The sequence below is a fragment of the Anabrus simplex genome, chromosome 2 (genome assembly GCF_040414725.1).
Source record: "Anabrus simplex isolate iqAnaSimp1 chromosome 2, ASM4041472v1, whole genome shotgun sequence".
Lineage (NCBI taxonomy): Eukaryota > Metazoa > Arthropoda > Insecta > Orthoptera > Tettigoniidae > Anabrus > Anabrus simplex.
Window position 1 is genome coordinate 775745407 of NC_090266.1, and position 15365 is coordinate 775760771.

Sequence of the window (15365 nt, forward strand, 5' to 3'; positions counted from 1 at the left end):
TTTTTGCTAGGGGCTTTACGTCACACCGACACAGATAGGTCTTACGGCGACGATGGGATAGGAAAGGCCTAGGAGTTGGAGGGAAGCGGCCGTGGCCTTAATTAAGGTACAGCCCCAGCATTTGCCTGGTGTGAAAATGGGAAACCACGGTAAACCATTTTCAGGGCTGCCGATAGTGGGATTCGAACTTACTATCTCCCGGATGCAAGCTCACAGCCGCGCGCCTCTACACGCACGGCCAACTCGCCCGGTAGGGAACTAAAAAGGGGGTGAAATTTTAAAATGAGAATTTCCTCAGTGTATCTCAAAAACTTAACATCTGCAGGAGTGAAAAAATGGTATTTTTATCGCTATTAAAAATAAAGAAACTTTTTTGTTTTTGTTTTTTTGTTTTCGGTAAAGCCACTTGGATGCGCGGAGCGTGGGGTAAAAGTGACTGAAAACGGGGTTAAATTTTTTAATCAGGATACTGATATCTCAAAAACTGAGGATGTTACAGACGTGAAATCTGGTGTTTGGAATCTGCTTTAAAAGTAAAGAAACACGTATTCTCGGAAAATCCAATGAATGGGGGGAGGTGAAAGAATTGAAAAATTAATTGAAGTAATTGTATGTGGATACTTACATCTAATAAAAACTAAAATTGTTACAGGCGTGAAAATTGGTATTTGGATCTCCTTTAAATACAAAGAAGAACGCGTTTGCGGGGGGGGGGGGGGGAATCCTCTTGCGGGATGGGATTGAAAAGGAGTTTACTTACTTTTATGAGGATACATATCTCAGAAACTTAAGATGCTAGAGTCGTGATAATAGGTATTCAGAAGATCCTTTACTTTTAAAGAAACAAGTATTTTTTGCCGGAAAATTCACTTGGGGGGGGGGGGGGGAATGTGAAAAGGAGTGAAAAAGTGAATTATTTTTAAGGGGATACTTACATCTCAAAACTGAAGGTAACATTGGTGTTTGGAATCTCCTTTAAACTTAAAGAAACACGCCTTCTTTTTTCGGGGCGGTGGGGGGAATCAACTTAATGGTAGCGGGGTAAAAAAACAGTTGAGACCAATTGATTTTTCTGTTCAATGTACTTATTAGGAGCCTTCGTGGCTCAGGCGGCAGTGCACCGGCTTCTTACCGCTGGGTTCCGTGGTTCAAATCCCGGTCTCTCCATGTGAGATTTGTGCTGGACTAAGTGGAGGCGGGACAGGGTTTTCTCCAGGTACTCCGGTTTTCCCTGTCATCATTCATTCCAGCAACATTCTCCAATATCATTTCATTTGTCATTTATTAATCATTGACCCAGAGGAGTGCGACAGGCTTCGGCAGCCAGCACAATTCCTATCCTTGCCGCTAGATGGGGCTTCATTAATTCGATTTCTGACCCGGTTGAATTACTGGAAACAGACTGTGGATTTTCAATGTACTTATTCTGATCATAAAAAGATCATATTTAATCTTTCCTGGGTTCGTTTCCAAGAGCCACCTTTTCCTTTGGATAACGTTCTTAGATTACAGTAGATTCTCCTGGAATAAAAATAAAAATTTAAACACATTTGAAATAAACGATAGGAATGATATTGATGGTGCAATTGTTCACCTCTATAATAAGGTCAATAATGCACGGAAGTATATCATTTGTATAGCCAGAAATCCCATGTACTTGCCTAGGCGCGACAAAGGTGCTGGTCACATAGTCAGCAATAACAATGGCAGCAGATGTAATTTACCGCCGAGTAGCGGTCTTGCATCTTGCTGTGGGGTCCTGAACATCTATAATAAATAACAATAATGTTCTGGACCGTCGTCAAAATGTGCGGAGTGCGTTGGAAATGGGTCCTGGCCGGGTAATGACTACGAATACAGTGCAGCCGTGGGTTCAGTACCTCCAAGGCACACAACACGACACCACGCCGGATCTCCTCAAGGATTTGATCCATATTAAAAATGCTTATAGGAAAAGATGGCAAAGATTTAAGGACCCAACTGACCGGGTGGAATACCTGGACCTAGCCCGGGAAGTAAGAAATCGATTGCTGGAAAGAAAGATAGAAAAATTGGAGGAACTTTGCCGTAATCTCTCAGAAAATGAGTCAGATCGCAAATTTCATAGAATTATATATAAAACGTTAAGCATTCAATTATAAATTTCAGTATAATACCATAGCGAAGCACGGGTATCTTGTTAGTAGTTAGATAATACTGTATAGGAGTCGTCTTTGTATTTTTTAAAATTCATGTATTTGTTGTTTACCCACATTGCACGGGAAACAAATATTTACGCTATGGAACTATCGAACGAAAATACAAAAAAAAAAGAATGGATGATGACAAGTGGTTTGACATTAATGAGGATAAAATTAAGGCCTACTTTGGCTTCTGCATTCTAATGTCCCATGTTCTTAAGCCTCACATCCAATTATATTGGAGCAAAGGTAGATGTATTGAGACCCTATAAAAGTGCCTCTATATATACCTGAGTTTTGAGATATACCATAAAAAATCTTCTTTCTGACATCATTGTTGGTGAGTACAATTATTTTTAATGCTTTGCAGAAAACTGTGCATGAAAATTCTGGTTACTCTTCCATTTATGACATTTATTTCAGAGCAGTACACAGTAGTTCTAACCAAGTTGCTTACTCATGTTGAGGGTGATTTGAATTTGATTTCTAAGTGAACACACAGGACCATTAAATCTGAAGTGACTGGGTTAAGGAAATGAAGAAGGCAGTATCGTCAGCTTATTGAGTTTGAATGAAGTTGTGTAATAGGGCTATGAGAAGGTGGAAGTTCTTTCCATGAAGTTGCAGGAAAACATGCCAGGGATGTGTCTGCAATGCACTGATGTTAGTAACAATGGTCTCGGGAAAGGCACTGTCACAAAGGGACTGGGTTTTGGCAACATATGGGCCAATATGGAAATGGAAGACTGCGTAGTGGATCATACTACATATACAGCAGTCACAAGAGCTCCACTTGGCATCAGAGTGATACAACAAACTGTAAGAAATTGATGACTTGAGAGACAGCTCCGAGCCAGTTTTCCTGTATAGTTCTTGCCACTAACTCCAAATCACTGCCATGTGCGATTTCAGTGGTGTCAAGCTAGAACTCATTGGAGGGTGAAGAGGAGATCTGTTGTGTTCTCAGATGAGAGCTGTTTCTGTCTTGGTGCCAGCAATGGGTGTAGGTTGGTAAGAAGGTGGCTAGGTGAACGCTTGGAACCAAGCTGTCTATGGCATCAACACACTGGACCTACACCAGCAGTAACGGTCTGGGAAGCAATTTCCTTTGACAGCAGAAGCACTCTCGTCGTTATCTCAAGAATCTTGACAGCAGATTTGTATGTCAGACTGGTGACTGAACCAGTTGTGCTGCCATTTTTCGGAGTATTCAAGTGAGTGATTTCCAACAAGGTAATGCTCGTCCTCACACCGCTGCTGTCACCCAATGTGCTCTACAGAGTGCCAACCAGTTGCCTTGGCCTGTGAGATCATCGGACCTTTCACTCATTGTGGATATATGGGATATTATGGGACAACAAATCGAGAGTCATCCAATACCAGTATTAACCATTGCTAATTTGATTGATGAAGTGCAACAAGCATTGAACTCCATCCCACAAAATGACATACAGCACCTGTGTGACACAATGTATGCATGTTTGCGTGCTTACATTCAAAATCGTGGTGACTACAGCGATTATTAATGTACCAGCATGTCAAATGTCTTCTCATGCATACTGGAACTAGTAACCTGAAAATTTGCATCCCTCTAAAGTAATATCTTCTTGGTGGTGAGATTTCATTTTTTGCCAGTGTTTGTAAATTTATGGCAGTTAAGTGACAATGTAATTTAATGTTCAGATGTGTGCTACTCACTTTTTCAGTGATCCACTTGAAGAAAGCATGGTTGTCAGGTTACAGGTGCTGAGTTCTGTATCATTTGAAAGGGTGCTAGTACAGATTATATGTAATAATTCTATGCTCATTAACATGATGATATTCCCAAAGTATGTGCCACAGATCTAGTACTTGTATGAGGTTCTGCAGCAATAGCTTCTCTCACTGTATTCACTTCCTCTGGATCCCTTTCCTGTGTCCTCAATGGATGAAATGTGATATGAAGCATACAGTGATGGTGTACAGTAGTCTCTTTTCTGCATCCATGAACACACTGTGATCTGGATGATGTCTGTCTGGATATTACTGTGCATAAAGCACAGTACCTTGTAGTTCATTGCGATAACACTCTCTGTATATAAGTAGCATATACACTAGTTTTTTTAACCATTATAACATCACTGTTCCACTTTTTCATTGGACTGAATGTTTGTGCTCTAGGGTTTTTCTTATGTAGAGGAATGCAGAGAGCTCTTAAGCAGTGTTTCAGCAAGTTGTGTTCCAAGGTTGTCTGCAGCCCCTGCAACATTCGGAAACTTCTTGGACTTTACTTCTTTGTGTGTAGCTATTTTGTGCTTCACAATGAATGCTCTTACACCAGACCAGGTGAACAGTGCATCCTACTGCAGAATATGTATCTGAAGCACCCAATACATACATACTTACTTTTGCATTTGAGTTTGTATTATGTCACATATTTACAGTACTTTGTTTCTTATTGTCATAATATATAACTATAGATTTATTTTTTGAATGGTGTTAATGTTCGAAACATCTAAGAATTATATTTGTAACAACACTTTAAAGTTACTTTTATGTATTAAGAGTACGGTATTATAACAACGTCAAAAGAATAGGATTAGGATATCACTTATACCCCTTAGAGTGAATTTTAGGTGCAATACATCAGAATTAAATTCACAGGTTGAGTCTTTTTTTTTTTTCTTTTCTTTGTTTACAATTGGGAACATGCATCATTTTCAAAAATATTTTTTTTGAAAAGTACACCAATGAAATAGTATGTAAACGTATTACATTGTGGTATGTTGCCTTGTTTTCTACCATTAAAAAAATATTTAATAGTGCCTTTCCGCAAGGCGAGTGAAACGGCCTCTGACGTAAGCGGCGCGCTGTGACGTCACGATCCAGTACCGCATGGAGCTCTACCAGCCGTTGTGCATCAGCCGTTGCTAAAAGCCGATTGTTTATTATTCATGATCGCGAATAACTTCAAAATGACAGAAGGAAGGTTCAGAACAGCACAATCAGACAATCTATCATGTGTAGATGTCATCATTCTTGAAAAATAGTAACTTTTGTGGCCGCAGAATTTCGCGGATAAAAAACAAGTTTGTAAGTGGCATCTTTTATATACGTGCAATGTACTGTAACCCATAGTATTAGGATAACAACTGAATCTGGATAGATATCACATCACTTTCAACATTTCCTTCTAGACTGATTCCCCTATTAAAGAATAACATTACATTTTCGGGCTTTCAGCATTAGTAAAGTAAGAAATCGGATTTCAGCACTAACATAAACATATAGGTAGCATTATAGTACTAGTCCGCTTCTGTGGTGTAGTGGTTAATGTGTGCCACTCCCGGAGGCCCGGTTTCGATTCCCGGCTCTGCCATGAAAGTTGAAAACAAATAGTACGAGGGCTGGAACGGGGTCTACTCAGCCTCGGGAGGTCAACTGAGTAGACGGGTTTCGAATCCCACCTCGGCCATCCTCGAAGTGGTTTTTCGTATTTTCCTACTTCTCCTCCAGGCACCTAAGGCCACGGCCGTTTCCTTCCCTCTTCCTTGTCTATCCCTTCCGATCCTCCCATCCTCCAACAAGGCCCCTGTTGAGCATAACAGGTGAGGCCTCCTGGCCGAGGTAATAGCCCTCCTCACCAGTTTCATCACCATACTCAAAGTCTCACGTTCCAGGACACTGCCCTTGAAGTGGTAGAGGTGAAATCCCTCGCTGAGTCCGAGAGAAAACCAACCCTGAAGGATAAACTGATTAAGAAAGAAAGAAGAAGGAAAGAAAGAAAGAAAGAAAGAAAGATCATAGTACTATAGGGCTATAATTTATCATTCCCAAAAAAATATATATTTATGGTTGGGACAACTGGCCTACCTACTTCCGGGGCCCATGAAAGAGAATTAAATATCTTTGTGGAGGGAAAAAGTTAAACATGATAAAGGTAAATATGACTTCATCTAGTTTTCACAAGTCGGGCTGAGTGGTTCAGACGGTTGAGGTGCTGGCCTTCTGACCCCAACTTGGCAGGTTCGATCCTGGTTCAGTCCGGTGGTAGTTGAAGGTGCTCAAATACGTCAGCCTCGTGTCGGTAGATTTACTGGCACGTAAAAGAACTCCTGCAGGACAAAATTCCTGCACATCGGCGTCTCCGAAAATCGTAGAAGTAGTTAGCGGGGCGTGAAGCCAGTAACATTAATTACATTTGGCTTTTAACAAGCTGAGCATATCAGGAAAGAAAAGTGTCCTGGTGACATTTTAGTCGCTCAATACAGGAATGTCTTTGGGTGCTGTGACTTTTTTTTTTTTTTTTTTGCTGTTTGCTTTACGTCACACTATCACATAATGGCGACGATGGGACAGGAAAGGCCTAGGAATGGGAACAAAGCGGCCGTGGCCTTGGGTACAGCCTCAGCATTTGCCTGGTGTGAAAATGGGAAACCACGGAAAACCATCTTCAGGGCTGCCGGCAGTGGGGTTCAAAACCCACTATCTCCCGGATGCGAGCTCGCAGCTGCGCGCTCCTAACCGCACGGCCAACTCGCACGGTATTTTTACCCTTCGGTTTATTGACTTGGCTTGTATAACCTAAAACTTAGGCGAAGTTGGATTATATTTTAAACACCTACATCACTATTTTCACCTGTGTGCAATTATGTTATTTATTTCATTAATATTATGATAATTATTATAATTGAGCATTGTTAACTTATAAGATTCCAACAGACAAGCATTGGTTTTGTGTAGAGTTATACATTTGTTAAATTCACGTCGTTTCCTTTCATGATGTACACGCCTATTCTTTGTTACATTATAGGGTATTTAGATATAGCCTAAATTTCTTTACCAATTAAGCTCTTCAATAAAGACATACATAACTGTCCCCTGCCAAGATATATTGGTAGAATTAGAGCTGTCAAAATGGTTCATAACCCCTTTGATTTATTATCTTGACATGGATCACCCAAAACATAGGTTAGGTTTGGAGAATACTGTAATAATCAGCATTATTTAATGCACCGTTTATTACTTTCATATTCCAAGACATAATTGAAGCATTTAAATAAAGCATCATACATTAAAATTTAAAGTTTTACCACTAGAACAGCTGACGTGGAAAAGTGATTTGAAAATTCAAACAAATTCATCTTACGTTAAAATCTTCAAAAAAATAAACTGTAGACTTTTCCGATATATCACCAGCATTTCTACAGCTCGCCAAAATCCATTTCTCCCTAGTTTTAGCGTCTTTGGAACGTTTATAAACAATTTGTTTGGGATGGTATGCGATGTGCTATTGCACATCGGAACTCTACACCATTTATAAGTTTTCTGCCTCACTGTCTGCGCAGGATTCATTTTAAGTCTAAAATATACCACTCAGATTATTATCCAATGTATAGACCTCGAATTTAACCATACTAGACACTAACGTAAAGTAGAAATACGCGAAGTGTATCCTGCTTCTCACAGCACACTACGTGTTATTTCGTCTGCTAATTCAGTCAACCTGTACGATGACGTCAGGCCAATGAGATCGCGTACTTGCGTGACATGACATTTTCGTAGATTTTTATCAAGTTTGGAGTTATTATTTGTACATTCTGATCACATTTTTGAATTCTGCGTGCAATTTTGTATCAGATTAGCATATTTTTAATTAAAACCCCGGATCATGCATGTTCCCTATTTGCTTTACATCGCACCAACAGCAGGTTGAACCCTCAATGCTGCTATAGGGTGGAGATTAGATAGATATGGTGTGTGGTTTATCAATGAATGGAAACCGACTTCATTAAATAATATTTCAAAGGATTATTTTTTCTGTTATAGCTTTATTATTCATAACAAATTACCCAGCTCTAGAAGGATGGCAGGGGTCAAAGTGACCTTTAACACTTTCTGTTTCCTTGTGCTGATATTATTTGTACTTCATGACTGTATTAATCTCCCTTTTTATTTCCTCCACAGAGATTTTTAACTTCTTTCCACAGTTAGGTAGAGGAAGAATGAGAGATGCACCTACAAGAATATGGGTTGTTTTGACCCTTCATTAACATAGTTATGTTCTGATTTGAAGGGTATTCTGACCTTCATTATACGATATCTTGCTGTCAATATCAATGTACAGAGGAATAGTGAACATTTGAAAGTTATTTACAAGTGACAATAACTACTATATCACGCTCTGACAATGCTTAGCGGACAATAATAATGTTCGCATTAGTGTGAGAGCAGTCTTGGTTGAGATAATTTGTCTGTGGCAACATGACCAAAAGGAAATGCATTCTATGAAGTAATGAAGGTGTCTTAGTTGAGCTACAAAATATTACCTTAAATGATTCAGGCAGAGAAGGTGAGAATTATTTTAATGCGATCTCTCATAATTCTCATACAGATTGATCATTTCCAGATGAAGCTGAGAATTCTGATGATTTCATTGTGGTCTCTGTCAGAAGATGAAACCATTTTCACAACTTAAGCACTAATTTCAGATCCCAGGATTAAAACAGCAGCAACTGGAGCCAGGCAGGAAAATATTAAAGGGTTCTTCTCCACTTCAAACTAGGCCAATCAGTGCAAAATATTTTACATGGTGTACCCAGACCTTCATGATATACAACCCAGAATATCACATATGATTCTAAGTTCTTTTTACGAAGCTCAATAGCTGCAGTCGCTTACTTGCGGTCAGTATCCAGTAATCGGGAGATAGTGGGTTCGAGTCCCACTGTCGGCAGCCCTGAAAATGGTTTTCTGTGGTTTCCCATTTTCACACCAGGCATATGCCGGGGCTGTACCTTAATTAAGGCCTCGGCCACTTCCTTCCAATTCCTAGGTCTTTCCTATTGCATCATCACCATAAGACCTATCTGTGTCGGTGCGATGTAAAGCAAATAGCAAACAAAAAAAAAATTCTAAGTTTACTGCCTTCAGACTAATCATAAATCATGAATTTTTCTCGGTTATAAAGAGAGGCATCAGAAAAGAAGCACTGTGTGAAAAACCAGGTTGGTGATTCTGAATAAGTGCTTCAGAAATTTATTTGCTCTGTTGTATTTAGGGGGTGCACTAAATCTTCGTGACATGTCACTGAAAAGTTGTTGGCCAGAATAGGAGGGAGTTGCAATTTTTAGAAACTCTATGTCAAGAAACAGAATGCTAGAAATTATGAGGTATATCAGATTTGATACTACATCAGAGAGAAATGACAGGTTGCAAGACAATAAGTTTGCACTTGCATAATCCATATGAGATATATTCATGAAAAAAAAAACCAACACTGTTTCAGTCTTGAAGGAAATGTGACTGGTGATGAAAAATTGTATCCATCAAAATATAGGTGCTGTTTTTTGCAATATATGGCAGAAAAAACAGACAAATTTGGTATCAAGTACTGGTTACTGGCTGATGTCAAAGTGAAGTATTGCTTGAATGGCTATGTCTAGTTGGGGAAAGATGAAACTGGTAATCAGAATCAGTCCTTACTTGAATTTGTAGTTTTCATTTTATGGAACCATATTTCAAGGAAGGACTGAATGTTAACTTTGACAACTATTTCACATCTGTGTCCTTAATAGGGTAGCTGAAAAAGAAAAGGGCCAGCATTTTGGTACAATGAGAAAAGAAATATCATAGCAAATTTACGTGTTCAGTCAGTAAGAAGAGCCAAAGAAGAAAGCTGTATGACACCACAGTTTACAAGAATCAGTTAGTCACACTCAAAATGATAATCAGTATGAATGGATCAACAACATTCTTAACTCTGTTCCCCCCAATGTGCAGGTAAAGAATCGAGGAAAAGATGGTGCACAAATACTCCACTCAGGCTGAGGAGGAACTGTAGAACATTTTGGATCTTTTGGCAATAAACTCTTGGATATTCTCCAAGACAGTTACTGTGAAATGTATAAGCAGGAGGAGATACATTATGGATCTAATAAAGGAAATATTAAAGAAAATAGAAGTTCATAGGCATCTCCAACAACTCCTTCAATCAGATGTGAAAATGTTACAGAAAAGGAAATATTGTGATATGGCAGAATGCTCCATGTCCTCAAATGTGTGATACTGGTACTCTTGCCAGAAGTACATATGTGGAAACGTTCGTCCAAGAACGTGCTAGATTGTTGAATGCTTTTGTGAATGGTCGGCTGTTGAGCGTGCTCTTGCATTATCATAGTTATTTTGAGCGTGCTCTTGCATTATCATAGTTATAAAGTAGTTAAAACCTACTGAAATAGTTACATTTTGTGTGTGTGATCTATTTAGTGCTAATTATATATTGGTATTTAGTGCTTGTTGGTAGACATTGGTAGTAGTGATATTTATTTGAATTTTATATCTAGTAGTTCAGTAGATTACATTTTCTAGGTTAGGTAGGCTAGATAGGTATGGTATACTTTGTTACGAATTTAGGTTTAGGAAATTATTTAGGTAATAAATTAAATTTTGTAACATTTCAATATTTGTAGGTTCATTAGTATAATAATACTTACAAAGACAGATTATGAGTTCTAACTTCTGCAGCTTTTACATTCAAACAGACAATAGACACGGTATTTCCTATAGATATCCATTTGAACTATCAAGAAGGTATTAATTTAGTTAAGTTTTAATTAAATAACATGATATGCCTGATACTTTGTTTTGATAAAAGAAGTTAAAGAGAATACACTGTATTTCACTGTTCAATTACTCTTGGATTGTTGACGATTGTTTGCTGCATTACAATGAGATCGAGGACTAGAGGGTAGCTGAGTAAACAATAATACAAGAATCAGCTGATTACTGTATTCTGATGTTTTGTAGTTCCAAGTCCTCAGCATAATTTGTACTTTGCACCTTCGACTATTCATCGAATAAAAGTTAATAATCAAATTTTTATATTCCAGTAATTGCAAATCAAGTCCCCACTGTAGATTCAAGAAAAGTTTTTTAGAGAAATTATTGTAGTCAACCTCTTATTTTTTCAGTATTTAAGGACACTTTTATTCTCCATCCCATGTACTAGGAAAAATAATAGTAATCCACCAACTGTAAAAATAACATAACTGCATTTCAGTTAAGAACTGTAGTCTAGATACCATATATTAGATAGTATCTTGCCAATATAGGCCTATTTGTGTGTGTCTTTGTGTACGGTAGCCCTCTTGTTCCTTCAACATAAATCAAATGGCAGTTTTCAATTCTCATAGAGCAAAGTAGGATAAAATAATACTAATAATAATCTGTCTACGCATTTATCTTTGTTCGTAATCTTTGAGTAGTTCTTGCGAATGTCAAACTTTAATTGTAATTTTCATTTCTGTTTGTGCTTAGTAATAACCTGTTGTAATTAGGGATGTCTGAACATAGTTTAAAATTATTGTAGTGTATTGTGTTATCTTATTAGAAATTAGTGTGCTTATTTTATTATTGTGAAACATTTGTGTAGTATAGTATCTGTAGTACCTGTAGTAACCCTCTTACTTACATTCTGTTGTAGTAATTTTGGTAGATATAACTGCAGTTTAGAATTGTGTAATTCTTGTGTATTCCTTTTGATTTTCAGTAAATAACAGCAGTTTTAAACCTATTAAGGTGTTGTAGGATAAAACTGTAGTAGGTACAACTAAGTAGCATTGTACTGTAGTAGTAGCCTATATTAACTACCTTATTGTCGTGTGATCTTTGTGTAATATCCTAGACAATATTCTTTCCCTTCATATATATTTTGTACAGAATAAGTTATTTTATTTTTCCTTTCCTTATTATTATTCCATAAAGAATGGCTAAGAAGTGCAAGTGTAGGAAACTGTGGGTGTGACCAGGCAATAAGGAGTATGAGAGAGAAGTTGGAAAGTTTGAGGGAGATAATTAGTATTCTTTCAGAGGACAGGAAGGAAAGTAGGCCTCCCTCAAACAATGTACAGGATAGAGTAGGTGTAAAAGACAGATGGGAAGGAAAGGGGGGAACTGTAGAAGACAGATGGTCTAATGTTTTAAGGGGAAGAATATGGCAGGCTACTGGCTCTATTCCAGAGCAGAATTCAGGACAGGTGTCTGTGAGAAATCGGTATGAGTCACTGCAGGTAGAACAACAGAGGAAAGATGAGGAACAGGGAACTGTTGCTGAGAAGTTTGGAAGTAGGAGGAAAGGGAAATGTAGAACAGAGGATAGAAAAAGTCAGGTGGAACAGGGTCATGGGCAGGAGAAATGGGAGGAGGAAGTAGCTTCTCCAGTAGTGAGGAAAGATAGGGCTGATCAGGAGGGGAAGGAATCAAATGAGGTGGGTAGGGTTGAGGCTCTGGTCATGGGGGATTCCTTTGTTAGACATGTGGGGAAAGCGTGTGGAGGAAAGGGAACCAGGGTAGAGTGTTATCCAGGAATTACGTTAAGGCAGATGTTGAGGAAAGTAGGAGGGAAGGAGAAAGTGGTAGTGTTTCATGTTGGTACCAACAACCTAAGGCAAGCAGGTATAAGTACCAACATAGTTGGGAATGTGTGGGATCTGGTAATTGCAGCACGAAGCATTTGTAAGCCATGAAAAAGTTAAAGATGACAAATATGAAATTCTAGGTGTAAGGCTCATCTCTAAAGACAATAAGCAACTTGATGTCTTTGGAGTGTACGGACTGGGAAATGGTAATGCAGATGCTGATTCAGAATTATTTGATAAGATAATCAGCTAAGTGGGAAATGTTGGAATTCAAGAGGACAAATTGGGGCAAATATTTGTTTATAGGAAAGGGGGTTAGGGATTGGAGTAACTTACCAAAGGAGATGTTCAATAAATTTCCAATTCTTTGAAATCATTTAAGAAATGGCTAGGAAAATGACAGATAGGGAATCTGCCACCTGAGCGACTGCCCTAAATTCAGATCAGTATTGATTGATTGATTGAAATGGAAAGGAATGTAATTGTAGTGGGTGATCTCAATTTACCAGTTATCAATTAGGAAGGTAATGTGAATGACAGGAAGCATGACCAACAAATGGCAAATAAGTTAATATGGGAAGGGCAGCTGATTCAGAAAGTGATGGAACCAACTGGGCGGAAGAATATTCTGGATCTTGTGCTGGTAAAACCAGATGAGCTCTATAGAGAAAATGAAGTAATAGATGGTATTAGTGATCACAAAGCTGTTTTTGTCATATTTAAAAAAAAAGTGATAGAAAGGAAGGTCATAAAAGTAGGACCATATGGCTGATAAAACAGGCACAAGGGAGCTTTGAAATAAGAAGTATAATTGGTGGAAAATGGTAATAAAAATGTAAAAGGCTCTGGAATGATTTTAAAGCAATTGTTGAGGAATATGAAAACAAGTTTTTACCTTTAAAGGTGATAAGGATTGGTAAAGATCTGCTATATTATAACAGAAAAATAAAGAGACTAAGAAGGAGGTGCAGGTTGGAAAGAAATAGAGTTAGAAATGGCTGTGGAAGTAAGGAGAAATTGAAGGAACTTACTAGGAAATTGAATCTAGTGACAGAGTCAGCTAAGGATAACATGATTGCAAGCATAATTGGCAGTCATACAAATTTTAGTGAAGAATGTAAGGGAATGTATAGGTACTTTAAGGCAGAAACAGGTTCCAAGAAGGACGTTCCAGGAATCATAAATGAACAAGGGGAGTGTGTATCTCTTTGATGCATGGTGGTATGAAATATATACCACCTTTTCAATTCATTCTGGGGACGTGGCATGATGGTAAATTTCTACTACCACCACATAGTGCTGTTCTGCTAGTTCTCTGCTTTGTGGATAGAGTGAGCGCTATGCTCTGTTCTTCTTATTGGCTGCATAAGGGTGTCCTTACTTGAGAGAAATGAGCATCGAAGCGTCACCCGTTGTTATTTACCGGATTGTGGCTGTAAAAACCTACGTTTGTGCAGTTTATTTCTGCTGAGCATTTCACTACATATTAGGGCTAAGGTATATGACAATCAGTTTACTGTCCTGTTGAATGTCCACGTTCCTCGCTTGGGAATAGTGGGTGGTATGTTTTATTTACCACCATGCCTGTACCACCCAAACGTGGACCGTGAATGCTATAGCCAAACTTGCCCCTATTCCGTTGTGATGGATGTTATTTCAATACATTTTATTTCCACTCGCTCGTGAGTTTGTTAGGCTCCGTTCTCTAACGTCAATTTGTAACGGAATTTCAGATAATTTCGCTTGAAGGATGAATGATGAAACTAAAAGACAGTGAAATAGAGACAATTTTGTGTGACGTTCCATCCAATGAAGAGTCTGTAGTGGACAACAAGTTCCGTTGTGCCTCAAGTGAAAACAAAACATGTTTCCATGATTTTCACAAACTTTACGACAGTGTTGCTGGTAATTAGAGAAGCAATGTAATTTTTCTGCAAGGAAGTTTTCTTTTGTTTGTTTCGATGTTATATTTGTGTGTTTAGTTTTTCTTTTTTGTAATAAATGAACATAATTTTATCAATATCATCATTGTATTAATTAAATAAATAAATAAATAGTAAATAAGTAGTAGCAAAATAAGTTATATTTGTAATGTTTAGTATATTTATAGGTTGAAATTTTTACAGACCAACTGGCATGGTGGTATGCTATTTATACCACCTCATACCACTCACACCAAAACACTAAGAGTTTCAAACTCACTCTTATGATACTATTCTAAGTGCATATAGAAGAAATAAACATGTTATGAACATTTTCATTACAAATACACATATTGTGCTTCAAAGAGGTATGCAAGGATCTTTAAAAGGCAGAAGTATTCAGTCAGCAGTATGTAAAGATAGTTGGTAACAAAGATAATGTCCAGATAGAGGACGTGACTAACATTAAAGAAGTTTAAAATTTACCTATGATAACAATGACATTTACAGTATGATACAAAAGTTGAAAACTAGAAAAGCAGCTGGAATAGATAAGGTTTCGGGAGATATGCTAAAGACAATGGGGTTGGGATATCTGAAGTACTCATTTGATTATTGTATGGATGAAGGAGCTATACTAAATGAATGAAGAGCTGCTGTAGTAGCTAATGTGTATAAAGGAAAGGGTGATAGACATACAGCTGAAAATTACAGGCCAGACAGTTTGACACGCATTGAATGTAAACTTTGGGAAAGCATACTTTCTGATTATATTAGATGTGTTCTCAAAATTAATAACTGGTTCGATAGAAGGCAGTTCAGGTGTAGAAAAGGTTATTCCACTGAAGCTTAACTTGTAGGTTTCC

General features: G+C 38.0%; 1 protein-coding gene across 1 annotated transcript in view; it reads right to left on the reverse strand.

Annotated features, from left to right (window-relative positions):
- The window catches only part of LOC136863684 (roundabout homolog 2-like), a 231455-nt gene that overhangs the window by 126335 nt on the left and 89755 nt on the right, over nt 1-15365 (reverse strand). The gene's annotated exons all lie outside the window — the stretch shown is intronic.